The sequence below is a fragment of the Corythoichthys intestinalis genome, chromosome 4 (genome assembly GCF_030265065.1).
Source record: "Corythoichthys intestinalis isolate RoL2023-P3 chromosome 4, ASM3026506v1, whole genome shotgun sequence".
Lineage (NCBI taxonomy): Eukaryota > Metazoa > Chordata > Actinopteri > Syngnathiformes > Syngnathidae > Corythoichthys > Corythoichthys intestinalis.
The window spans coordinates 18,736,283-18,762,061 of record NC_080398.1 but is presented as its reverse complement, the minus strand read 5'-3'; the positions used below and the strand labels follow the sequence as shown (position 1 = coordinate 18,762,061).

The following is a 25,779-nucleotide window of genomic DNA, read 5'->3' as shown; positions in this document are numbered from 1 at the left end:
AACAGCTTGTCAATGATACGAGAGAGAAGTTGAAAGGGGAAAACTGGTTTTGGGGTGGGTAGCAGTGGGGGTGGGGAATGTGGTAGATAGATGAACAAAGCAGCAAAGGTGAGCCGAGATATTTTTTGGTTAAAGTGAGAAAACACAAACATATGGAAGAGATATTATTTTGTCAATGCCCCCCCGTGCCACTGGTCCATCAGGTGTTGAGTTACCTGTGGAAAAAAAAAAGGTGACACCTTTCAAGTCACTCACACAGGTTCGGGTTTCATCCATATTTGGACCAAAACCAGACAGTGAGAAACTTAATCTATTGAACACTCTTGAGGTTAGTCAAGAAAGCTCTGCATTGCCTTAGGTCCGTTACTACTTAGAACGACCCCTTGCATAGAAGAAAAATACTATTTGGTGTTCATCATATAGAGCAGTAGTTCAAAACCATTGTCTCCCCACAACAACTGCAATCTTTTGGAAGTATTCAATGACACCAGAGCCTTCAGTATCAGTTGTTTCCTAAAATTCTTCCATTAGGCAGAAATTAATTTTTAAAAATTGTCTCCACTAGGCATAATTGTAAGTATAAAGGTCCTGAGATTGAGTCCCATAGCTATAAGAATTTATCTGGTAGCTGTAGCTGTGCAGGTAGGAAGTGAGCAGACACAAGATGGCTTTGTGAATTTAAATGTGCTACTGTTGTAGTCTCTGGGTGGAAAAGTCTGTCCTGGTGCAAATAAATGCTGAACGAAATATTTACCGTAATTTCCCGAATATAAGGCGCACCCGTGTATAATGCGCACCCCAAATTTACTTGTAAAATCTAGGGAAAATTATTGTACCCGTTTATAACGCGCACCCTAATTTTAGCACCAATAAATAGAAGAATACAAGAAAACAGAGCTCGTGTACAGATACAGAAATGTCCTTTTAATGACTGGTGAAACACAGCACAAGCATAGCACATTGGTAGTTCAAAACATTACCATAAACTGACAATATTTACGGTAATAATATGATTTGACAACTTCTCCAATTTACCAAAATCTAGGAGAAAACAAAACAGATGTGACTTTTCTTTTAAAGGCTGCTGTATAACTTGCTCGTTTCATCATGATGAATAAATGTTTCTTCCATGGATTGATACGGTAAAATGAAAGTGAGAACGTAAGTCGGAAATCCGTGAGAGCTCATCGCTGTCAACGCGACAGTAACAATAGGAACTATTGTTATTTGGGTTTGAGTTTCCCGAGGGACAGATATAGTTGACGGACACAGGAAGTCTGTGTGCTTACGTTTGTTATTGTCAGAGTTGCGGAGCTGCAATAAACGTTGACTCAAATGAGTTCAAGAAACTAAATTCTGTGCTTTATGAAAAGTTAAAAAAACAGAATTTAACACAGACGAAGTCATTCGGCCGATCAGAGTGAAGTATTACCGAAACAAAATGGTGACGTCACGTACCGTAATGGTCGGCAACGGGTCGCCGCATACGTTTCTTCAACACAACGTGGCTGTATCAATAATAAAAAATCGGTTTATATATATGTGTAATATATATACATTTCTGTCTCCATCCATGTACCCGTTTATAATGCGCACCATGATTTTACAAGTTGATTTGGGGGGAAAAAAGTGTGCGTTATATTCGGGATATTATGGTAATTTAATCATGATATTCATGTATTTTAAGACACAAATCATGTGATTTTAAAAAAGGATGATCAGCAATTTTAAAAATTAGACCGCACTGACGGTCGAGAATGGCTTATCTGAGCAAATGTGGGCTTGGTTTGCACAGCGGGGGCAGGCTGCTTAAATACCTGTGTGGCCAGGTAAATTGTTAAGTGTGAAATACCCTACATAATGTTATCCATCCTAGTTTGGACATAGCCTAAGACTTCGGTCAGAACAAACAGACAGACAGCAAAAACAAAAGATGCAAAGACACATACATTCATATAGAATGGGGGACTGTAAAATCAAGCCAGTCGCCCAACTCCCTCCCTAGGACTACATAGTTTTGGAGACTCGCCCACAAAAAAATGAAACAGTTATCTTCAAACAATATAGTGCATTCAGAAACATATTTATAAAATTACTTGACAGTGTGTTTCAAATTATCTGATACATTGTAACCTGGTGGACAAGCTGTTCAGAAAAGTAGTTGTTAAATGAACTCGAAAAAGGCCGACTGTATGTCGGGATGTCCTGGTGCAGATTTTATTAACTTCTCATCAGGGGCGTCATGAGGTCTTAAGAACAGGGGGGGCTTAGCACAGGATGTAAGGATGTCACACTTTTAACTTTTTTATTTATTTATTTAGCAGTGAGCAGTGAGGGAGAAAGTGGTCGAGCGAGAGAGGGAGCGAGAGAGTAGAGAAAGTGCCCAGTTAGCACAGGCTCAAGTGCTGCGTCCCCCACATGCTTTTGTTTTGTTAATAAAAGCATCCACAAGAAGTCATCCAACCCCTCTCGGTGTTTATATGTACGCCGCCGTCTTCCTCAGTAGGAAATGGGACGAACCAAGCCAACCGACGACAACGAGCCAACATGAAACGCCGGCGCATAGAATCGTCAATTACCAAGAAGGGCGAATTGGTCACGCAGGCATTTATTTCACACTTATCTTTTAAGAATTACAAGTCTTTCTATCCGTCTGGTGGATTTATTGTTATAATAAACAAATACAGTACTTATGTACAGTATGTTGAATGTATATATCCGTCTTGTCTTATCTTTCCATTCCAACAATAATTTACAGAAAAATATGGCGTATTTTAGAGATGGTTTGAATTGCGATTAATTGTGATTAATTACGGCACGAGCACTAAGCGTGCGAAGGCCCTATTGTTTTGCAAAGGATTTTTTTTTTTTTTTTTTTCAGGGCAAATGAAAACGGCCAATTTGGAGGCCTGAACATGCACGAAAAGTCACCAAAATTTGCACATATGTGCGGAAAATTGTAAATTTCGATAATTTTGCAACGTTGCAAAAAAATGTAACAAAATGGCTCAGTGGCGTCCCCTTGAAATTTTAAAATTGGCCTCTAACATTAGGGTCTGTCAGCGCAGAGCGATGAAATTTGGGGGGTCTATACCTTGTCCAAAACCGCTCCAAAAAAGCATTTACACCCATATTCCAAACCCAACAGGAAATCGGTTATTTTCGATCGAATATGAAATTTTTATCGATTTACAGGGTGCACATTTGAGACCTTTTCGCCGAGGGAGTTAGTTGGATCATCTTCAAAATTGGTGAGACTGTTCAGGAGATATATGAGATCTTAAGTTTTTAAAATGGTGCGTTTTCATTCACGGGTCTGACCTGGGCGTGGTGCCAAAGTCAGCCATTTTTTCGGCAAAATGACAAATTCAGTAAATGACTAATAGTTCCTTGACACAATGTTCAATCTTTTTCATATCTGGCATGTATGTGCGATATCCCACCCTTAACACGAGTGCATTGAAATATTACCCATTAGGCCTAGTGCCCCCTAGTGAGAACAGGAAATGCCTTTTTTTACGAGACAGGTTCCTCATCCAAGGGAAAAAAATCTGTTGACCTCAAACCTGCATCAGATGAGCCTTAAGACCTGTGTTCAGGTGCTTGATGAAAAATATTGAGGTTTCGTTGAGGCAGAGGGGTCCAAACAGGAAAGTGAAAATGACCGTCAACAATTTGTCACGCAAAAAACTTTGAACAGTCATAACTCAGCAGATATACAACATATCTGTGCCAAACTTCCCGTGCTTGTTGAGAGTCATACCCTGAAGGGTCTTGTAGGGGTCATTTGCATCAACTCTACAGTGCCAACTAGTGGCGACAGAAAGGAGTTTTAAAAAAGGCCTTTCCTATTGGGTTTTTTCAACGTAGAGCAATGAAATTTGGGGAGTCCATACCTTATGCAAAACTGCTCCAAAAAGTCTCTTGCACCCATTTTCCAAATCCAACAGAAAATCGGGCATTTTGGATCGAATGTGAAATTTTTATCCATTTGTAGTACAGTTTACATTTGGAGGCCTGAACATGCACGAAAACTCACCAAATTTTGCACACACATGCGGCTTTGCATGTATTTCGATAATCTTGCGACGTTACAAAAAAATGTCACAAAAGGACTCAGTGGCGCCCCCTTGAATTTTTCAAAAAGGCGTTTCCTATTAGGTTTTTTTAACGTAGAGAAATGAAATTTGGGGAGTCAATACCTTGTGCAAAACTGCTCCAAAAAGTCTCTTGAACCCATATTCCAGACCCAACAGGAATTTTGGGTATTTTGATCGAATGTGAAATTTTTATCAATTAACAGGGTGCACATTTGAGACCTTGTAACAGAGGGAGTTAGTTGGATCATCTTCAAAATTGATGAGACTATTCAGGAGACATAAGAGATCTAAAATTTTCAAAATGGTGCGTTTTTATTCACGGGTCTGACCTGGGCATGGACCTAAGTCGGCCATTTTTTCGGCAAAATGACAAATTCAGTAAAAGACTAATAGCTCCTTGACACAAAGTTCAATCTTTTTCATATCTGGTTTGTATGTGCGGGATCCCACCCTTCACACGAGTGCATTGAAAATTTACCCATTAGGCCAAGCGCCCCCTATTGGGAACAGGAAATGCCTTTTTTTACTAAACAGGCTCCTACTCCAAGGAAAAAAAAAAAATTCACCTGAAACCTGCATCAGGGGAGCCATAAGACATGTGTTCAGGTGCCTAATGAAAAATGCTGAGGTTTGGTTGAAGCAGAAGAGTCCAACAGGAGAAGTGAAAATGACTGAAGCCATTTCGTCTCACCACAAGTTTTGAACAGTCATAACTTCTACAACATATCTGCGCCAAACATCTCGTGCTTGTTGAGTCATACTCTGAAGGGTCCTGTAGGGGTCATTTGCATCAACCCTACAGCGCCAACTAGTGGCAATAGAAAGTCACTCATTTTTCTAATATATGTCCAGTTCTTTTCAGATTGGTCATTATAGTTTCAAGACCTTTTGAAATATTTTACGTCCCATGTCCACATGTCTCAGTCTGTTGCCGTGACGACCCTTTATTCGCTCTTTTTTTGTAATACTCTGTCCAATAGGGGTTTTTATCTCTTAGGTGTGTGAATGTAAAGAGGCAACGTTCGAGCATGTTAGGTTCTAATGAGATGATTAGAGAGGACGATCTGCCACCAGGCTGACCTGCACACTGTCCGAGTTGCGTGACGTCCGAGTTGCGCTAGATTGCGAGGGCCCGTTCACTCCTGCTTGCAGGCCTAGTTAGGGCCCGAGCACTAAGCGTGCGAAGGCCCTATTGTTTTGCAAAGGATTTTTTTTTTTTTTTTTTCCCCTCAGGGCAAATGAAAACGGCCAATTTGGAGGCCTGAAAATGCACGAAAAGTCACCAAAATTTGCACATACATGCGGAAAATTGTAAATTTCGATAATTTGGCAACGTTGCAAAAAAATGTAACAAAATGGCTCAGTGGCGCCCCCTTGAAATTTTAAAATTGGCCTATAACATTAGGGTCTGTCAGCGTAGAGCGATGAAATTTGGGGAGTCTATACCTTGTCCAAAACCGCTCCAAAAAAGCATTTACACCCATATTCCAAACCCAACAGGAAATCGGTTATTTTGGATCGAATGTGAAATTTTTATCGATTTACAGGGTGCACAATTGAGACCTTTTCGCCGAGGGAGTTAGTTGGATCATCTTCAAAATTGGTGAGACTATTCAGGAGAAATAGGAGATCTAAAATTTTCAAAATGGTGCATTTTCATTCATGAGTCTGACCTGAGCGTGGTGCCAAAGTCGGCCATTTTTTCGGCAAAATGACAAATTCAGTAAAAGACTAATAGCTCCTTGACACAACGTTCAATCTTTTTCATATCTGACATGTATGTGCGGGATCCCACCCTTAACACGAGTGCATTGAAACATTACCCATTAGGCCTAGCGCCCCCTAGTGGGAACAGGAAATGCCTTTTTTTTTTACTAAACAGCCTCCTCCTCCAAGGAAAAAAAAAATATTCACCTGAAACCTGCATCAGGGGAGCCATAAGACATGTGTTCAGGTGCCAGATGAAAAATACTGAGGTTTGGTTGAAGCAGAAGAGTCCAACAGGAGAAGTGAAAATGACTGAAGCCATTTCGTCTCACCACAAGTTTTGAACAGTCATAACTTCTACAACATATCTGCGCCAAACATCTCGTGCTTGTTGAGTCATACTCTGAAGGGTCCTGTAGGGGTCATTTGCATCAACCCTATAGCGCCAACTAGTGGCAATAGAAAGTCACTCATTTTTCTAACATATGTCCAGTTCTTTTCAGGTTGGTCGTTGTAGTTTCAAGACCTTTTGAAATACCTATTTTACGGCCCATGTCCACATGTCTCTGTCTGTTGCCGTGACGACCCTTTATTCGCTCCTTTTTTGTAGTACTCTCTCCAATAGGGGTTTTTATCTCTTAGGTGTGTGAATTTAAAGAGCCAACTTTGGAGCATGTTTGGTTCTAATGAGATGACGAGAGAGGACGATCTGCCACCACCCTGACCTGCACACTGTCCGAGTTGCATGACGTCCGAGTTGCGCTAGATTGCGAGGGCCCGTTCAGTCCTGCTTGCAGGCCTAGTTACGATTAATTTTTAAGCTGTGATTAACTCGATTAAAAATTTTAATCATTTGACAGCCCTAATATCGATATATTTTTCAATATGCAGGTGAGGCTCTGAATCTCCTGTCTTTCCTGTCTTTGCTTTAGTTGTTTTGAACATCAAACAAGATTCATGGATATTCAAGAAAGGTTTGGGGCAAGTGACTATTTTTGGACATAATAATAAAATTTAAATTCATTATATATTATATTGTATTAGCTACAAAGCAACGCTAACTTGGTGATGATAATGCACACTTAGCTGGAAAACAACGCATTATTTTCAATTAATATTACTCACCTCACTCACAAACTGTATGTTAAAAAAAAAAAAAAAAAGTTGCCCAAGAATGGCGTACCACACGCATGCTAGTTTTAGACCGTGATGTCGCATCGTAAAGCGGAAGTAAAGCAGAAAGTGGGACATTATAGACCCGCCCTCACATAGAAACCGTGTTAATTCTGCTACTTTTCGCCGGTAATCTGTCAAAAACGAACATGCCGATCACACATTGCTTTTTTGGAACTTGTAGAAACGACTCTAGACATTACGACATGTGAAGGATGTTTTCTTCATAAGTTTTCCGAAACCAAAACATCGGGAGGAAAAAAGGTGAAAAATGAATCAACTTGCGCGGACTTTTAACACCAGCTCGGTGAATCCATTCACATTTCATACGCAGTAAACATTTTGTTGGGTTGGCATGGTCTTTCAGAGGACAAAGAGGTAAGCCACTTTGATATTTTTAACCTATTTTTTAGTGAGACATTGTGCTGAACATTTTTATGTCCTTCCAAATCTTTGCAAGTGAATTTGGCACCAGGGACATCATTTTAGGAGAGAATTGATAGGTTTAGCTTTGTAAACATCTCCTTCGTACACGATTTCCATTAATTTCCTATTGGGGAGAAACGGTGGCATGTCCTCCCTTAGCAACAGTAGCTAACGTCATGAATATTAATACGCGAAAGTGACGTGTTGCTTGCGGTACGCCATTTAAGATGACGCTCACCGCGCTAATCGCTAATGCTAACGAGAACGCTAATGCTATGCTAACGCTGCAAGCTAGATCATCATCATCATCATCATGTTTGAAATGGCGTCACCCCCCCCCCCCTTCCCTCCCGCTCAGCTCTATCCAGACAGTTGTCAAAATCAGACAATTCGCGTTTCATTCAACCAAATTGTAGAAATTCGTCCCTTCACATCCTCAGTAATGGTAACAGCAACGGCGTTGCAAAGATGGGAAAAGTAATTAATTAGATTACTCACAACTGAAAGAAAAAAAAAAGTGTTAGAAAACGCAGAGTGGATTTTTAGTGATGTGGGCATTTTCTACAGTGGGGAGAACAAGTATTTGATACACTGCCAATGGGTTTTCCCATTGACTGTGTATCAAATACTTGTTCTCCCCACTGTATATGCACAGGTGGAATGGATTGGATGTACCTTACTCTATGAAGTGAGGGAACACTGACAGGTTTATGTCATATATACCATATTTAAGTTAATAATTATAGGTTATATGATTATTGATTCAAACTAATATTCTGGTAACTTCATAGTGAATATGCCAGCATTTAAAAAAAATTTTTTTTTTTAATTCTTCTTCGTAAAAGAACACCAATTTAGGGAGGGCTTGAGAATATTTGCCTAACGACGCCACTGCTTCCGATCCAGATTTTTTTCAGGATGTTTTTCTGATATCGATCCAATCTGATTCCGATCCAATGTCCTTATTTTTAGACTCGTAAAAATAATGCAAAAATCATTTTTTGTATTAATAATTAAATGATAATAATTAGACTACTGGATCGGATCCGATCTTGTCACCAAATCCGATACTGTGCGATACTCCATAAATAGCCGAATCGGGTGCCGATACCGATACAGAGAATTGGATTGAGACATCCCAAGTATGAGGCATCCAGAATAATACAGATTGTGCAATCCAAGCCAAAATAAGGCCAAGAAACATAAAAGATTTCCGCTAATGGGATACATTTTCACCATGGACAGTCCATCTGAGCATTTGGCTGGGGAAAGAAAAGTTGCATTTCGATCTAGTCAGGTGACTAACAAACCGTTGCTGTGGTCCCCCAGCAGGCAGTGGGTTAATGGTGTCATTACATCAGGGACAGGGTATTAACAGTGTATAAGCTGAGACTAACTACTGGTGAATGACTGCTAGCTGACGCAAGACCCAATGGAATGCTGCCTCGAGCAGAGCCACAAACTCTTATTGCTCCAATACCAGTTGATAGGCTGAAGGTACCATAAAGATGTTTACAGTAACTCTAAATGCATGCATACAAGCAAGAACAAGTGTAGTAATCTGTGCCCAGAAAAAAAAGCTCATATTTAAAATAAAATGGCATTTTTCCTTTAGTCTAAACCAAATATTTTAGTCCCCCCCAAATTGTTGCATCTTTGACAAATAAGCCATGGAAGGTCTTGCGATTTATCAAGGGGAAGTTGCACTCATTTTGAATGCTGCAGTAAAATGAGTTTACTGTGCGTATGATTATGAGCAATATGTGCAGTCAGCAGCATTTTGGCTGCCTGCAGAGTTCATGCCCCATCATGTCTGTGCTTAGTGAGCACTGGCTTGAAATAGCATGCCTGGTGCGAAGGGGTGAGCGCAAACCACAGCTCGAGCGGCCGCCTTGTGCACAGGGATGGGACCGCAACATAATTAAACCAAAGTAGGGATTAATGGTAAAGGCAGGGAAGAGAAACCCTTTTTGGTTTTGGACGGGTAAGTGTTTTAAAAAAGTACCATACATGAAGTGGCTATGATTTTGTCAGCAGTCAGCTGGCAACATGTGCCTACCAATTTTTAGAGTTGCTTCGGTGCAATGATTCTCTACTGTTGTCACACTGCATTTTCCTACAGTCCCTAAGTTGTGAGCCACTTCAAAATAAGTTGAGAACAAGAAACAAACTATATTTTTTTAACTACTCATGAGTGACCGACCCATACTTAGTGCATATTCCATGTTGTGGTCCCATTCTACAATCCAAAATAAATTGGTTGTCAATTGTTCAATTGGTTATACAGTAAGTAAAACTACATCAGGTTTCACATCCAAGAGGTCTGCACGTTCCTGTTCTTAAGTTTTTGTGGTCTAGCGATCCCTCGCTACTTCGCGCATCAAAGTTCGCTCCCTCAGTTCATCACGTATAAAAAAAATACATAAATACAGATGAGCTGTCCCGAACCGATCGCGTAGTCTCACTCTCCCTGCTCTTTGTTGGTCAGGCAGTACACTGGAGTTACTTATAGAAGTTAACGATGATTGACAGACAGTTAGGGTTTGATCTTGCCAGAGACGCTGGTAAGTCGAGACTTCAAAGCGCCAAGTGCATCAACTTGTTAAAAGTTGCTGTGGCAAGTCATTGTGTGTTAAGTGAGCAGCTTGAGCGGATTTGAGAGGACTCACTCAATGAAGCATTTAAAAAAGGAAAGGCATTTTTCACCTTTTTAAAAATGGATTAGGCGTCTACTTTTTTTCTTGTTTTAAAATAATTTGGTGGGACAGTAACATGTTTAAAACAAACCATTTATTAAAATGTATATATACAATACATAAGTTTTTTATTATACTTGCCATAGACGCTGGTAAGTCAAGATTTCAAAGCGCTGCATGCGTCAACATCGTTTAACTTGTTAAACAGTTGCTGTGGCAACTCATTGTCTGTAAGTGAGCATCTGGAGCGGATTTGAGTGGACTCACTAAATGAAGCATTTAATAAAGAAAAGCATTTTCAATTTTTTTTTTCAATGGATTGGGCGTCTACTTTTTTTCTTGTTTTAAAATAATTCGGTAGGACAATAACATGTTTAAAACAAACCATTTATTAAATGTATATATACAGTACATACAAGTTTTTTTATTATACTTGGGGGGGAAAAAGTGAAAAAAAAAAACATGTTTTATATGCTTCTCTTTCCAATGATAAATCTAAATAAATACATCGGGGGAAAAAAGGGGGGGTGCTACTTTGGGGTTTTTCACTTTTTGTGGCGGGTTCTTGTCCCCACTAACAGCAAAAAAACGAGGTATCACTGTATATCAAATGAAACAAAGCATTTTTCTACTATTCATATGGCCTTTAACCGTTAAAAAAGCAAAGAAAAATATGGATGGGTGGGCACAGGTAAAATAGTCCTGTTTACAAATAACCAACCTCATTCAATCGCTTGTTGAATGGGATAAGCAAACACCTGCCACCAATTTCTATGAAGAACCCAACAGAAAGCCCAGCTGTTACAGAAGACTTTTCCTGACCAAATTTTGCTTCCAAGTGAAAGCTTGAAGGTTTTGGGCCAACATTTTCAAGGTAATGTAACACTTGTGACATATTTTCTCGACTTGCTAATGGGCGTCATCGCTGTGTTATGGCACTTGTTTAGAAAAAATAAAACTAAAATCAACTACAAGATCACTTGACTGTTTCCTTCGAACAATGAGTGGAAACTGATAACGACGACACTTGCACATGTGGCGGCAACGAACAGCTGACCTATATTTGAAATGCACTTTATCAAAGGCCACTAAGCAAATATGATAGATGAACTACTAGTGAAGATGATGATGTATGAAGATGTTTTTCACACAATAGAATATTAAGGAGGCCCGGTAAGTCCGCATAACTTACATCAAGTTACTTATATTATCACGATGTTAAAGCAAAATTTGTCTGGCATGAGCAAAAAAAAAAACAAAAAAAAAATAAAAAATGTCTTCCTGAAAAAGGTGGTGCAGTTTTTAATGAAAAGTTTTGCTTTTACAAAGTAATTTTCTGAGTGACGCTGTTAGATAGGTATTCATTTAACAGTTTTATTGTGGTAGTAGTGTAAAACCACTTTGCATCGAATGGAGGGATGTCAGATATGTTCATTTGAGCAAAAAATAATCATATGGATGGAGTGTACAAACTGTACACAAGTGAACACTATTTAAGTTAAGTAAGTCGTTTTGCATATAATTTGTGACCAGGCACAGCAATATATTCCACAATAACTCTTTTTTGAAAACTAAGATTTTGATCATTTCAAATACAATCCATCAAATGTTTGGATAGCAGCAATTTACAATGGAATTGGAGCTTTTTGGAAAATCCTGATGTATCTCCACCCTAATTTTATCTCAATGATGTAAAATCACTAAAATGGGTTTATAAAAGAAAATTTTATACCAATACCAGTAAGTTGTGGATTTCCGAGTGGATATTTACAAAAATGGAAAGTAAATGAGCGGTTGTTTTTGCAAAATTTTCATTTTCATCTTGGTGGCGTACATTTTCCAAAACAGAATTATTGAACATTTGAACAATGTTGATTTCTTGATAATGTGACATTGATTCAATAAAAGATGTTTTTTTTAGCCTTCTCTGCTGCCCCTTAATGGAAGATTTTTTTAAGAATTTTGCATTGCTTTGTTTTCACAGCCATCTTGATGTTGTCCATGTCTTCAAAATGCATCTCATGATGACTCAATGTGCGTGGAAAATAGAATATAAATAAATAAATAAACAAAGCTAGATTAGGTGAATGAGGAGGCTGCCCTATACATGGCTACATGCTTCTCAGCCGGGAACTGTCCGATGTTCAGGGAATTGTGAGCAGGTGTGTTGTGACAGTACTGCAGCCACGAGTTGTTTTGGCACAACTGTCCCATCTTCTTGCATGATGAAAGACGAAATAGAACACAATTCCTGAAAATAAGTATGTCCGTCAATGCCTTTATACACATGGCAAAATCCATCCATCATCTGTTTCCTCCCGCTTATCAAAGGTCAGGTTGCGGGGGAAGCAGCTTCAGCAGGAAAGCCCAAGACTTCCCTTTCCCCAGCCATTTCATCCAGTTCTTCTCGGGGGATCCAAAGGCATTCTCAGGGCAGCCGGGACATGTAGTCTCCCCGGTATGTCCTGGGTCGGCCCGATGGCCTCCGCCCAGTGTGTCGTGCACAGGACACCTCACTAGGAAGGTGCCCCCATGGTATCCTAATCAGATGATCGAGCCACCTCATCTGGCTCCTCTCGATGTGGAGGGGCAGCGGCTCTACTGAGAGACCCTCCCAGATGAACGAGCTTCTAACCTTATCTCTAAGGGAGAACTCGGACACCCTACGGAGGAAACTCATTTCAGCCGCTTGTACCTAGAATTTTGTCCTTTCCGTCACGACCCACAGCTCGTGACCATAGGTGAGGGTAGGAACGTAGCTCGACCGGTAAATAGAGAGCTTCGCCTTTCAGCTCAGCTCCCTCTTCACCACGAAGGACCAATGCAGAGTCAGCATCACTGCAGACACACCACCCATCTGCCTGTCGATCTCCTGTTCCATTTTTCTGTCACTCATGAACAAGACCCTGAGATACTTTAACTCCTCCACTTGGGGAAGGACCTTATCTCTGACCCGGAGAGGGCATTCCACCTTTTCCCCACTGAGGACCATGGTCTCAGATTTGGAGGTGCTGATTCTCATCCTGACCGCTTTACACTCTGCTGCGAACCGTTCCATTGGAAGTTGAAGGTCACGGCTTGATCACGCCAAAAGAACTTCATCATCTGCAAAAAGCAGAGATGCAATACTGAGGCCACCAAACAGGACCCCCTCAGTGCCTCGGCTGCGTCTAGATATTCTGTCCATAAAAGTTATGAACATAACTGGTGACATAAGGCAGTCTTGGCGGAGTCCAACCCTCACTGGAAACGGATTGGACTTACAACCGGCTATGCGGACCAAACAGGGACTGGATCCCAAATGGCAAAATGGTACTTAAAAAAAGGCTCGCACACATAACTCATAACTAGCTTTGGGCATCGATGTGATTCGGGACTAACACTCCAATTCTCCCGGAACCGTTCAAATTTCGATTTTAGGTTTCGATGCCCTGATGACCGACCAGAATAAATAGCTGCCGAACACCACGAAGAAGCGACATGAAGTGTGTGTTTGTGCATTGCAACTTGATTTCAACCATAGACATTGAGCGGCAGTGCTCAAAAGTTTGGCTCACCTTCACAAAGAAAAATGACCAGTCAGCTCAGTGCAACATTTGCAACAGCTATATCATGTAAAGGTGGCTGCACAGCCAATATGATTAAACACCTCCGGCTTCATGGAATACAAGTCACTGAGTAGGCCTGAACGATATTGGAAAAAACTATTATTGCGATTTTTGGGGGGTTTGCGATATATTGCGATATTATATTGCGATATTAAAAAAATATATATATATTTTTTAAAGAAATTTTCACTAGATGACTTGAATAGCTGTTTGGAAAGACTTTGGATGACTCACCATCACCACAGTGTACAGTGATCCCTCGTTTTTTGCGGTTAACGGGGACCAGAACCCGCCGCGATAAGTGTAAAATCGCAAAGTAGTGCACCCCCCATTATTATTTTTTTGTGTGTTAGTGTGTTTTTTGTGCTCAGTGTATTTATTCAGATTTAGCATTGGTTTTTGTTTTTTTCCTCACTTTTTCCCCCCAAAGTGTTTTTAAAAATGTATATAAATAAATTAGGGCTGTCAAAATTATCGCGTTAACGGGCGTTAATTATTTTTAAAATTAATCACGTTAAAATATTTGACGCAATTAACGCACTCCCCCGCTCAGACAGATTTAAATGACAGTACAGTGAGCTGCTTGTTAATTGTGTTTTATGGAGTTTTGCCGCCCTCTGCTGGCGCTTGGGTGCGACTGATTTTGTAGGCTTCAGCACCCATGAGCATTGTGTAAGTAATTATTGACATCAATAATGGCGGGAATACTGTTTTTTTTTTTTTTTTTTTTTTTTTTTTTTTTTACAAATTTTATTAAAACGAAAACATTAAGAGGGGTTTTAAATATAAAATTTCTATAACTTGTACTAACATTTTTCTTTTAAGAACTACAAGTCTTTCTATCCATGGATCGGTTTAAGAGAATGTTAATAATGTGAATGCCATCTTGTTGATTTATTGTTATAATAAACAAATAGTCCTTATGTACTGTATTTTGAATGTATATATATCCATCTTATGTCTTATCTTTCCATTCCAACAATAATTTACAGAAAAATTTGGCATATTTTAATAGATGGTTTGAATTGCGATTAATTGTGATTAATTAATTTTTAAGCTGTAATCAACTCGATTAAAAATTTTAATCGTTTGACAGCCCTAAAATAAATGTTTTTGAAGCACATCAAATGTCGGAAATATTACCAGTTTTAAACATACCTGTCCAACCAAATCATTTTTGAACAAGAATAAAGTACTGTAGTAGAAAAATGCTTGGCTTTATTAAATGCTTTTGTTTACCTACTTTACCTGTGACTCTTGGAGTGGCATGTAGAAATTTCAAACTCCTCATGATCACTTCTGGCATTTATTTATATGTCTCCAACGTCTCCACATACACACACAAATTCATTCCAGCGCGGCTTCCTTGCAGAAACTGTTTAACATTAAACGATGATTGACAGATTGCTGCCTGGCTTCTTTGGCCAGCTCAAAGCCTTCGTTAACTTTAATAAGCAAGTGCCAGTGACTGAGAGGAACAAAAGGCTTGGAGAGGGAGGGTGTGAGGCTGTGCGCAGAGCAGAAAGCACGGCGTATGTGGATAATAAAAAATAAAAACTATCGCACGTGCTTGCGATGGGACTATTGCGCACGTACACATCGCGATGGCGATGTTTAAACGATATATCGTTCAGGCTTATCACCGAGTGCTGCATATATGGCACGCTGTGCCAGTCCTCTCACCAGTCAGAACCAGGTAAGTAAAACAATAAATTACATCCATCTTATGCTATAATTGGGGTGGCAAACAAATTGTACTGTTAATACGGTTGGAGAACAGATGTGAAATTAAAAGTACGAGAATAAGTCATATTATTACGTCGGGCTAATGTAGCTATATAAGCAGCTACGTACTTTACATAGCAAGTTGCCGCCGCCGTCAAAATCAACGATATTGAAAGCATCTTGTGTTTTAGAATGTTTTAAAAATAAGGAAATCATTATTTCGCCTCATCTACAGTACTGTGCATTTTTATTATATTATGTTTATACAGAATATACTGTATGTATATATTTTCCCCAAGTGGAAGCTTCCATGATCCTAATAAATTTAATAATTAAAAAAATATATATATAGTACTGTGCAAAAGTTTTAGGCAGGTGTCCTGCCTAAAACCTTTGCACAGTACTGTACATCAAATTATGATCAATAGAAGAATTTATTCTAATGCTTCGTCGTAGCTCCCAGGTAAGGTACATGACAGTAAAGTGCATAGCAGCTCACAGCTACATTACCCCTGTGTAATAATGCAACTTTTTTTTTCTCGTCGCAATTGTATGACTAATCTCGTAGTCCTTTTTTAATAAGATTATTTATTTGGCCCTAAAACTCCGTCGTATCAGTCTGCATCGTTATGGTTTTTTTTCCACGTATTTCACTCCAGTGATATGTGAAATTTTTATATATACATTTATTTACTCTGCTGGTGTGAGCATCAGCCATTTTGTCTGAGGACCCTGCTGCATGGTGGTGAAACGAAAGAAAGACTTAAATTTTGCTGTCAGATCTTGCTTTCTCATACTTATGCGTTTAAACTTCATCTACACCCAGTGAACTACAGGAGACACTATCTGTCCAGAACGCTCACGCCTAATGGCTAAGAAGGCAGATATCATTTTATATATCAGATATATTCTATATTATATTTAGATATCAAATCTTTTTCTGATTTTATACAGTGCCCGCTGCTTATCTGGATTGGGTTTTACAAATTGTTGGTTTTTGTGTGTGTTTGTTTGATATTCTGCACCAGGTTCACCCATTAGTAGGAGCTCAATAACATGTAAAGGTGCTAGCAGCATAAGACACTCTAAAACATAGGCAAAAGAATATGGTAAAAGAATATGGTTAATGTTTTCTCCGTGAGCTTTAGAAAAATAAACATCTTGGTGAAAGTACACTCCAGTGGAAAGAAACTTCATATAACATCATAACTATCATATTCAAGTTCAAAGACTGATATTTATATACAAGTTAAAAATAGTCCTATGAGAAATTCATAGCAAAGTTAATTGAAAGTTCATGCAATTTAATAGGTCGAGACGTTAAGACATTAATATAAACTAGGAGCAGCTATCGATTATTTCAGTAGTCGATTAATCGATGAACTAGTCAGTTCGAATAATCGAGTTACCAAAAGAGGATCTATGTACAAAAAAAGAACAATTGGCTAACTTACATAGCAAAAGTCCGTTAGCTTAAATGCTATAAAATGCTAGTTTTTTTTTTTTACAATGCTCTTAACAAATGGTTCAGACACATATTCCCACAAAAAAACGGCTAAAAATATCTATTAACAAATTTAAGAATGCATTAAAAAAAAAACGAGCTTAAACAAAAACTTAACAGGGAGCAGTTGGATTCAGCCATGTTAAATGAGGCAGACCAGAAGACAGTGTATCCACCTTAATCAATAAAATCAAATGCAAACAATTAAAAAAAAACAATTAGTACGCCACTTTAATTAATATTTGAAACAAAAAAAATAATTCAAATATTTTTTCCTAATCGAATACTCGAGTTAATCGATTAATCGTTGCAGCACTAATATAAACAATGTTTTTTTTTTTTTTTTTTTTTTTTTTTTTTTTTTTTTTTTTACCGTGCCTATTAAAAGAATCAGATTCGAGAATCATTCGGATCCGGAATCTAAAGGTGAAATCGGAACCAGAATCGTTCAAATTCAAACAATGCCCAACCCTACTCATGCCTCACATAACCTCACATAACACGCTTAGAATAAATCAATGGTCAATCTAGGAAAAACCCAATAGTAAAAGTGACCGAAACACGATTACAGATTGGACTAGAAATGAGTTACACTTGTGGTGACAATTTATTCCTATCAGCCTACAATGGGACTGGCCCGTGAAAGAGGAGCAGGCGCAGGACTGCCACAAAACTACATGAAACAAAATGTTGAGTTTCACTTGTAAAAATGTTTTCAATTGTATTACGGTCCATCAAATACATTTCTTTACATAAAAAGCTACCGGCGGACCACTGCTGTCGAACATAGTACTGTATCATAACTATGCAAATGAGAGTGGGTGCTGAAAAGCCTGGAGGTTTAATCAAAACAAAACTGAGTCACGCTCCCACTAAACGGAGGATTCCATTACGGGACCCCTCAGCACCCATGCATGCAGTGTGACAAGCAGAGTATTCCTTGCCCCGCCAACCCATTCGCACCTAAAAGGCAATTGCTGCCAAATTGTTGAAGAGGGGAGGGCAGGAGTCCCACTGGATGCAAAAAGTTGCCTGTGTACTACTCTTGATTGATGTTATGCAATAGTCAACAACATGACATGCTGGCAGGCGGACCCTGCTCGGGAGACGGCGAAGCCCAAACAGAAGAGTACAGAAATCTCCAGAACGAACAGTGATAAAAATGAGTTAACGTAGCGCTTGTCAAGTAAGTTTATTTTAAGTTGAATGACCGACAACAGTTTAGAGTTCGCGGACACTTCGCCGCGTGTCAGGAGTGCGGCAATGCGGACGGGGGGCTGAAACGTGTTCATTCGGAAGCACTCACCTCACATTCAGCCAGCCAACCAGGCTACGACCCTTGCGGACACGCACGGCCGGGTGGAGGTGAAGGGACCGGCGGGCAGTAACGGTTCAGGCCACGGTGGTCAACATTCCCTCGCCCAGTCACGGGGAGAGAGAAAGAAGAAGAATCAGGAAGAGTAGGCGAGAGCAGCCACGCAAGAAGAGAACGACTCAAGTAGTTGTAAAGACTCCCAAGTCAGGTCATCCCTAATGAGCAGCCAAGCGGGACAGACACATAAACACACTCGGGCAGGCAGACTCGCAAACACAAGCATGCTCGCGCGCAGGCAAGCTTCTCCGCCCCTTGAGGCCTAACCACGCCTTTCAGGCGAGGACCATCAATTCTATTAATGTTGCGTTCACGGCTACTGGGAACAAGAGTGTATGCTATCAGCTCATTACTTGACTTTTGTTTGAGACTAATCATAGAACATTGTTTCTCAACTGGTGCCACCCCTCGCAGCCACTTATGATCACAATTATTCATGTTAAAAGTAGGGCTGTCAAAATGATCGCGTTAACGGGCGGTAATTAACTTTTTTAATTAATCATGTTAAAATATTTGGCGCATTTAACGCACATACCCCGCTCAAACTATGGAGCCAGTCAAACAGATTAAAATGACAGCACAGTGTAATGTCCACTTGTTACTTTTGTTTTTGGTGTTTTGTCACCCTCTGCTGGCGCTTGGGTCCGACTGATTTTATGGGTTTCAGCACCATGAGTGAGCATTGTGTAATTATTGACATCAACAATGGTGAGCTACTAGTTTATTTTTTGACTGAAATTTTTACAAATTTTATTAAAACGAAAACATTAAGAGGGGTTTTAATATAAAATTTCTATAACTTGTACCAACATTTATCTTTTAAGAACTACAAGTCTTTCTATCCATGGATCGCTTTAAGAGAATGTTAATAATGTTAATGCCATCTTCTTGATTTATTGTTATAATAAACAAATACAGTACTTATGTACCGTGAATTCAATTCAATTCAGTTTTATTTGTATAGACCCTACCCACGTGACGTCATAACTCCGCTGTCCTGAATGGTACCGCCCAATTGTCCGTCAAAACATAGTGTTAACCTGTTACGGCTACGTACATTCCTCCTATTTACGGCGTGTTTTTCTGCTCAACATTAATAATCAAAATGGTGAAGGCGTGTGTGGCTGTTGGTTGCACTAACAGAGAAGATGGAAGGAGAGACTTGAAGTTTTACCGTATTCCGAGGGATCCAAAGAGGAGAGCGAAATGGACGGCTGCAATTCGACGTGAAAACTGGCCACCAAAAAAATCACCACAGACTATGTAGTAGTCATTTTATATCCGGTAAGATGCATTTAAGATATACTTAGAGGGTTTTGGGCTGACAAATAACCACAATTAAGATCATTGCTAGGCTAATCGCCGACAACATACACGTATGTATGTAGTGAGAGTGCTATCGCTAAACCATATAAACATTAAAAGCCTTAACTCCATTGACAAACGACATGAAATACATTAGACTTGACAGTGGATGTTAGCAATAACAAAAGATTTTGAATTGAACATTTCGTAACTCACCTTTCCAAGCACAAGATAGATTCCTGCCGAATTTTCGTGGACGAGGACCTGTTTCACCCAACCAGCAACGAAGTATTTATAAGCCTCCAAGCTCTTGAAGTTTTTCAAATTTTCGTGAGAATACGCTGATTTTGTGTGGACAAGATAATATCAGCGTAGCAGATGTCAGGCAGACAGGGCGAAGACAGTGGGTCGAAAAACATCGATTTGGGCATCAAATATGGATCTGGCGACTGTATAGAATGAAGCTTTTCCACATAACGCCTTTTATGCAACACATCCAGTGAGTTTACGGCATCAGAAAGCACCGGCTCTTCCATGAAATGCATTTTAAATTCCTCGATCAATTGAAACCAATGCTAATACAGAGACAAAATGACGGACAAGTGGCCGGAACCATACAGCGAGCATGTGGTTTTGTGACGTCGGTGGGTAGGGTCTATAGCCCTAGATCACAACAACATTGTCTCAAAGGGCTTTGCAGAGGCAATATGATACACAATCAGAAACAGCAAATGAAGCAACAAAGATGAATAAATAAATTCAAGTCCTGGGTTTTGAATGTATATATCCGTCTTGTGTCTTATCTTTCCATTCCAACAGTAATTTACAGAAAAATATGGCATATTTTATAGATGGTTTGAATTGTGATTAATTACGATTAATTTTTAAGCTGTAATTAACTCGATTAAAAATTTTAATTAAATCGTTTGACAGCCCTAGTTAAAAGCAATAAATAACACATTGTTTTAAGAATTCATTCATCTTCGAGCCGCTTATCCTCACGAAGGTTGCGGGGGTGCTGGAGCCTATCCAGGCTAAATATGGCAGGAGGCGGCATACACCCTGAACCGAATGCCGGGCATTTGCATGAGGGCATAGGACTCATGCAAATATTCAAAATGTTCGTAGTGAGCCCAAAGTAACTGCAAGCTAACTTGAGGCTATTTGGCAAGATAAACGTCATAGCATTTAATAATTAAAATAAACACTTTCTTACAGTACTTAAAGGACCTAAACCTGTGTTTTTTTGTTTTTTTTTTAAATTTTCTAGTCATGGAATAAAATTTATTTTGTCCTTAGTTCGAAATTATATTTAAAACATTAAAAACTTTATCCAATTAATGCAGGTTGTATTTATATTTTGAAAAAAAAATACTAAAAATGGTAAAAAAACATAGAACCCATAGAAAAAAGAATGGAATCACCAATCTCCGACGAGCACTCACTCAGACATTTTATTATGGAGAACAAACATCCGATAAAAAGCTTGAAAAAAATAATGAATTAGTTCAAAAGTTCAACTCTTTAGCATTCAGAAACACTAAAGGAAATTAATGAAAATTATTGTGGTGGTCAGTAAATGTTACTTTTATAGAGCAAGTGCAGAGAAATAAATATGGAATCACTCCATTATGAGGAAAAAAATATGTAATCATGAGAAACTAACAAAAAAATAACAAAACACATCTCTAGTATTTAGAGAGTGATTCCATATTTTTCTCTTCAGAATGGAGTGATTCTATATTTCCCTGCACTTGCTCTATAAAAGTAACATTTCCTGACCACCACAATGTTTTCTATTCATTTCTTTTAGTGTTTCTGAATGCTAAAGAGTTGCACTTTTCAACTAATTCATTATTTTTTTCAAGCTTTTTATCAGAGTTTGTTCTACATAATAAAATGTTTGAGAGAGTGCTCGTCCGAGACTGGTAATTCCATACTTTTTGCTAAGGGTTGTATATAGGCCTATACATTATATATATATTCTTAACCATTTTCAAGTGTGCCTTATTGTGCGGAAAATATGGTAAATATTTAGAGATTTGAATTAACCATGTTTTCCTAAGGCATGTATGCTATCAAGTGTGTTGTTAATAACGGCGTTAGAGTATAACGGCGTTATTTTTTTCTGTAGTGAGTAATCCAATTAATTACTTTTGTCATCTTTGCAACGCCGTTACCGTTACTGAGGATGTAAAGGCGTGCGTTACTTTGCATTACTATGTTGGTTGAATGACGCGAGAAAAGTGTGCGAGATACGGAGAGAGAAGAGCGGGAGTGGGAAAGAGGGAGTTGTGACTCCATTGCAGACGCGATGCTAGGCTAGGTGTCTCCAATAATACCTGACTGTTGCGGACAGCCTACAAACTACGCCCACATGATGCTACGCTATATATCACATTTATATGAACTAGATGCGAAATGACAGACTCGGCAGTGTTAGCAAATGTATAGAGAAGAAGATGCGAAATGATACACTTGCCGGCGTTAGTAAACAGCTGCCATCTTAAATCATTACTTTTCAGAAAGGCTCTGTTGTAGAGAACCTTCCTAGCGAACCTAATTAACATTTTATCTAAAATACTCCCAAATCAGCAAAATCTTGACTTGAATCTATCTTTAAATGATGAAACAGTTTTAAAACTTTCACATGTAGACAGAAGGGAACTAATGCAGTAACGGGAGCAATTTTACCAGCTTTAACGGTTGATTCACAACATTAAATGACTTCCAAACATAGCAAAGGTTACTATCTAGTTATCGCAATATCCATAATAACCCCCGTGTCTAGTTAAGTTTTAGGTAAAGAATTGGGCTAGGGTGACTGTCCCAAAAGCCCATTGAATTTCACATAGTGTGACCTATGTTTTTTTTTTTTTTTTAATGAGGGGAAAAAAAACATGAAAAGTAAAACCAGTTACTTTGCCAAGTAACTGATTATTCTTACATTGAGGTAACTGAGTTACTAACTCAATTACTTTTTGGGAAAAGTAATTTGCATGTGCTGCCACTGTTTTCTAAAGATTCTGAACAAACAGTAAATGCTAGATTGGGGAGCATGTTTAGTGGTTGTCGTTCCCCATCCCAGCAGTTGTGGGTTTGATTCCCCTCCCTGATGGTCTTGTCCAGGTATCCTTGAGCAAGAAACTGAACTCCACGTTGCTCCTGATGCTGCAACATCAACAGGTAAATGAGGATAGATGTCAAAGCGCTTTGGGTACCTTGAAGATAGAAAAGCCCTATACAAGTCAATTTACCATGAGCTACTAGAAGGAACAAGTAAATTGGTCACGTAATCCATACTGTGTACGGCCCTTTTCCAAATGATTTTGGCCATGCAAAGTAGTACAAGATAAAGAAAACAATAGATGCACATCTATTGTGACTTATAAAAGGCCTTATCTAAAAAAAAAAAAAACTATGTTTTTAATGGAGATTATGCATCTCCATGCAGATGGCTCTGAATTCACTGAAATGTAAACATCAGTGGCATGTGCTTGGTATTGCACAAGCCGGAGGCGTCACAGTTACCTTCCCAGCAATGGTGAGATTTGATACGTCAGCGTCATTGCACAAGATCCCTGTGATGTTTATTCGACAGAGAACAACATCAAGAGGTTTACATTAGGTCATGTGATTTTGCAATACTCTAAACTTTAGTCTTTGGAGGAGAAAATGGGTAAATTCCAGTTTTTCACATGGTAGTAATTAATGACTCTTAAGGACAATGCCAGGATTCTCTTGATTTTAACCTTCAATTCAAATGTTAATAGCCATTTCTTATTGATATAAGAGTATCACAATTCTGTATGTTGAGTTTTAGAAGTTATTTATTGTGGTAGCCATTAAAACTGCAAAAAATGACTCACTGTAATACTAGGTTAAAGCGAGATTCTAGAATTAGGGCACAACCAAAGGTCAACGATAGGAGAAAAGTTTCTCGCCCCAAATTCATCGTCCTACGCAAGGTGCAATTGAGATCTGAATGGATCCACTCAATGGGAGTTTGGAGTCCTCAGCAGTGTGTGTCTGTTTCAAAACGGCAGGGTGCGCATACTGTTGCTACAATTTCTTAACACCACCTAGTTATACATGTGAGACAGCAAAAGGCAGACAGGAGATGCTCACTCAAAGAGACACATACACATATGTCAATCTGGAAACAAAGCTGAGACTGACACCGAGACATAAACACAACACCAATTGTGCTTATTTCGCCGCCTCAAACATTCAACACCGCAAAGGCCTTTTGTTTGAATTGATTGATCATTTACTTTGTAGACAGCCAAACATTAGAAAACAAAGTCAATACAACACCCTGCTGGTTGTGGGTGTCATAGTGTCCATCACTCCTGTCTGCCAGTTGAGGCTAACAAAGCTGTGTAACATGAGCAAAGGCAGTCTGTAAAAAGCCTTTCACTGTGTCCCACAGGACAGTGGCTGAAGATGCTTTTAGTGGAAATTCAAAAGGTTTTCATTATTCATAATTTATCTTTCACTTACAAGGCACATGGTCTGCTTAAGTTACAACTTACAACCTAACACGTCTTTCATGTCAATCTACTCTAAACACTCTTCAAGATCAGTGTTGACAGAGCCTATTTATACATTGATGGAAGACAAGCTTAATTTTGAGGGGTGAAAAAATATGGACAGCATAGTAGAAGAGTCGTGAAAATGTCCAGTTTATTAACAAATATGTCCCAGTTGAGGTCCTGGGCTTGAACCTTAGCTCCTGCTTCTCATGTCGTGTTCTTCCCAAACTCGCATACTTTTGACGCCTAGGTACTCTAGCTTCTTCCTACATTCAAAAAACATGCGTGTAAGATTGTGAAAAATGTTATGTGTGAACAAGTTTGAAATTTTTGCTGGACACCATTGCCAAGTGTAAGAAACCACCATAGAGAAGGCATGACACCAAACACTGTGGAAAGAAGACTGAAAATATCCTCACCTGGAACATATGGTCATACAATAATTGAATAAGGGTATGTCCTTTGAGATGCACATGGCAGTGTGACAGTTTGGTAGCAAACCGTTTAAACTTGTCTAAACGCTGGCACAGATGCTTTTTGTTGTTTTGATGATTTTTGTTAATTTGATCAGGGCATAGGCAGATTCTGATATACATTCAGATTTGTGTTATCACCAGGTCATCAGGAAATGCGCTTAAATTTTGTTGCTACACCGTGGTCTGAAATGATACTCACAGATAAGTTCAATGCGTAACCACCTTCCACAAAGAGATGTCTCTGCAACATTTAAAGGCAATCAGAGGAGCCACTTTGATTTGCGATAATTGTCGACTGCAAACACTCCCATAGTGGCGCAGTCTGCCTACCTGGAGATGCGCACTTTGATTTGCGATAACTGTCGACTACTAACACTACCCTAGTGGTGCAGTCTGCCTACCTAGAGATGTGCAGTTTTGAAGGTCAATGAAATTGTCTACACTTTATCGGCTGTTGGATTTACACCGGACACACAAGAGACCATATCGTTGTAAAATGACAAAAATGGATTTTGAAAATTACCAGCGCCCCCTTTTTAGTGTTGGACTAGATTTAATGGTATAAGACTTATTCAAATAAAATTAGTTATTATAAAATGGTACAACATAGTTTTGAGTAGTTTGGCATTACATGCTGTGCAAAAATCAAGTCTCAAGACACAACAGGACAACTTTATTGCATTTGCAGAACTTGGCTCTGACTGCAGTTGCGAAACATTACCTGTTTACAATTCAAATTACTCTATTGTTTGTATTAATATAACTTGTCATAACTATTATAAACGCCATTGTAACTGCAACCAGAACGATTTCAAACATAAAATGCATTTCCCAATGGGGAAATTATCAGGTTATTTTTCTCCAACTTCCAAACTTTAGTTCTATAATTCGAAGGAGCAATGCAGTGCCAAAATTTGTGGAAAGTCATTTTGTACAGCCACAGTGATGAGTCAGGCACTGAGGTACTGCCGGGAATAGCAGCTCAACCGTGGCAAGCCTGAGTGAGCGAGATGTTACACTGTATTTCACGACAGCAGCTGTACTACTGGAAATGACACAAGCCCCGTTGAGGATTTTCCAATGACTGGAGATGAGCTTTGACTCCAATAAAGACATTACAGAAAGCATTGGTGCAATTACAAAATAGTTTAT

The 25,779-nt window shown here is 39.1% G+C and overlaps 1 protein-coding gene across 5 annotated transcripts in view; it reads right to left on the bottom strand.

The window, feature by feature from the left end:
• The window catches only part of LOC130915364 (growth factor receptor-bound protein 10-like), a 138,719-nt gene extending 120,065 nt beyond the window's left edge, over window positions 1-18,654 (bottom strand). For 3 of the 5 annotated variants that reach the window (XM_057835323.1, XM_057835325.1, XM_057835324.1), the window contains exon 1: window positions 18,246-18,653. The gene's annotated coding sequence lies outside the window, so the exon portion shown is untranslated. Of the gene's footprint in view, window positions 1-18,245 lie in introns of all 5 variants that reach the window. The other 2 variants (XM_057835327.1, XM_057835328.1) reach the window with 1 other exon arrangement.
• Window positions 18,655-25,779: the final 7,125 nt, after the last annotated feature.